The sequence below is a fragment of the Tauraco erythrolophus genome, chromosome 9, assembly GCF_009769465.1.
Source record: "Tauraco erythrolophus isolate bTauEry1 chromosome 9, bTauEry1.pri, whole genome shotgun sequence".
In the NCBI taxonomy this organism is placed as follows: Eukaryota; Metazoa; Chordata; class Aves; order Musophagiformes; family Musophagidae; genus Tauraco; species Tauraco erythrolophus.
The window spans coordinates 9,891,560-9,894,634 of record NC_141473.1 but is presented as its reverse complement, the minus strand read 5'-3'; positions in this window follow the sequence as shown (position 1 = coordinate 9,894,634).

Below are 3,075 nucleotides of genomic sequence, written 5' to 3'. Positions count from 1 at the left end.
TTCTCTCCCTAGCTCTTCATTGCTGGGAGCTTATAGACTGCAGCAGCCGACCGTGAAGTTTTACCCAGCCACTGGTGGTGATCCAGCACTCACCGAAGCTCCAACAAGAGCAGGCAGATAGCCTGTGTAACTGAGATGTTAAAGTGGCATTTGAGAAGATCAGTAGCCATAAGAGCTAACATTGATATTCATTTTGGAAGTGGGCAGACCCACTCAAAGCCATCTGTAACATTCCATTGTTGGCTTATGTTTTCCTGGAAGAGCAGACAGCATATGCCCACTCCAGGGCTCCTTGCCTCTTCATCCATGTGTTTAAGTGGATGGCAGAATTCATCTTAAGGAGCAATCCCTCTGTTGCTGTCATTGAACATGCAGTGAATAAAAGAGTTAAGGATAATCTTGTAATTAGGAACAACTGGACTCCATGTTTTTGCCATATCAATCTTCCTAGGAGAAATGTCTGAATCCACATGAGTAAAACGCTACCCTTTGTGGTATTCATAGATGGTGATTGCTCAATACCAGATTTTATGACTAAGATGTATGTCTGAGAACGACAGCCAAATGGATGAGCTAGGAAGTAGAGCTTGATAGGAGGAGGGAGAGCACCATCTCTCCACCACACTTCAACAGATGTTGGTTAAATTGCATGTTACTAGTTTATCGCAATTCAGGCTAAGGCTTTAGAAGTGCAAATATTCACATGGCTTTTCTCCTTTTTTCCACCAAAAAGTACAGACCAGTTGTGACATGCTATTTTTATTCTTGCTACATCTCTATAGAGTTTTCAATGGGAAACCTTCAGCAGCACCAAATGGATCTGTTTCTCCTTTTACAGCTTTTTTTCTGGGTATGTGTTTGGTTACGCCAAAGTTTGAAAATGAGAACGCACCCTCCCGTTATACATCAGCTGGCAGACTGTTAGAGATAAAATATCAAATCACAAGTACTGTACAGAGATTTAAAAGGGAAAAATTAAAAGCTGTATCATTTGATTAACCTCTGTGTCTCGCACGTGAAAATTAATGATAATGAAGTTTACTTTCATATAAGCCTAGCAATACTTCTCAGAGCATTTGGGAGCCCAAAGCACTGTCAATCACTTAATGTTGAGATTCTCCTATGCAGTTTTTAATAGTTTATACACAAATCCATATCTTACTGGGTTTTAACATCTTTAGAAGACAGTAGCTGCAATATAGATCTAAATTCTCACTGTAACTGCTACCTACCACTGTTCTGCAACTTTAATGTTGAACAAACCTGAAATGAGAAGCTGATGTTTTAGTTCAACACTATAATGTGTTAGGTGATGGCTAAAGTCAAGTCCCTGATTTTCCAGAAACTCTTTTTCCTTTTCCTTTCTTTTCTATTTTTTCCGTGGAATAGAAAGACTAGAAACTCTCAGGTGAACAGGATTGTGTAAAGCAAATTAGTTTAATGATGATGCCTTTTCCACAAATCAATGATGCACATTAAAGATTCAGAATGCACTTTAGAGCCATCCAAAATGTGGAAAATAGCAAGGCACTAGGGCTATCCCCCTCTAAATTATATATTAAGAATTAGATTCTACTCTCAACCTTGCAGCTACAATTAATGGTAATTTCATAGCAGCTGCTTCAGGTTGACGTTGAAGTGACCGAGATCAGAACTCAGCTGAGGAGCTGGTTCTTTCCCATTGCTCACGGCAAGTAGTGAGTACTCAATACCTTGAGTTATCCTACCAATCACCTTCTTCTCTACCATGCTGAATTACAGCATGCATACTGTGTAAACTATGGAATATTATAGGTCCATTTCTTTATGTTGTAGCAGGATGTGTGGGGAATTGATGAACATATCTGTGAGCAGCATAATGAAGTATTTGGAAATCTAGTTCAATTGTTTCCACCTAATGACCCAGGAGTCTCTGGTTTGGTGGAATGTCATGTGGGGCTCTTTGAAAGTGTTAAGCCTAATGCGGGTCTGCTTCAATTTGCAATAAACGGATCTGTACATCCATCAGAAAACATTTTACAAATACACAAAAAGAAAAAATATGTGAAACAATGGCTTAGTTCTCTTTTTCTTCACTGCATATTTTATTTTCTTTAGCTTTATGTTGGAAATATTTGTATAAGCTTTGACAGTTTTCAATCTTTCTGATAGACCCCAAAGAAGCTCTAGGTACTTTTTAAATGCATGCTGACTAATCAAATCTGTTCTTAAAACCCCTTTTCCTGCATCCTTCTGAATCGATGAAGGATAGGATTTTTGACCTTTTAAAGGGACAACAGAAGGACACACTTCAATTATGCATTGCTGGTGAAGGAAGAGCTGTTAGGAAAAAACTTTGGCACTTATTTGGACAGATCCTCAGCTGTGGTAAACTGAGAAAATCTGCCAGAAGTCAATACTCACATCGAAGGGAGTTCTAAGTCATGCACTCTACCATCACATCTGAGGAGGTCAAAGTACAGGGTAAAAGATGCAGGTTGATCCACCATTTTAGATATAACAAAACCGAGTTATAAAGAATTTGCGGGGTTTTCCCCCTAGAATTAAAAAGTAGCAGTTGGGAAGAGAGACCAGGAATCACTTTTTGTGAGTTTAGAGCCCTTCCCATCGTAAGGGTTAGACTAGGGTGGGGTTCGTAAGCCTCATTTTGTCAGCCTTTGCCTCTGTGAATGCAGCAAAGGGGAGTTTTCAAACAGCCTGGTGAGCTTTCTGGCTTGCAACTTCCAAGCAAATGAAAACCATGATGTTTGTATTCCTTTATGCAGCTAGTCCCAGACTACTTCATCCTCAGACAGCACAGTCTGTATTTGCAAAAATTTGCAGATGGATTTAGATAAATTTGTCTGAGTAACAAAATAACATGAGGATTAAGAATTGCCTATAAAATGTGAGCTTTGGTAATAAACCAGAACGTGTGGGAGTTCCACTCTGAAGGCAGCAGCATGTCTTGGGGCAAGGAGACTCACTGAATCAAACTTTCTCAGCCTGGTATTCAAACAAAGTTCCTAATAATTTTGGCTTGGCTTCACATGTGTGTGATAGACGAGAATGCATTCATTTTCCGTAAGCAGGAAA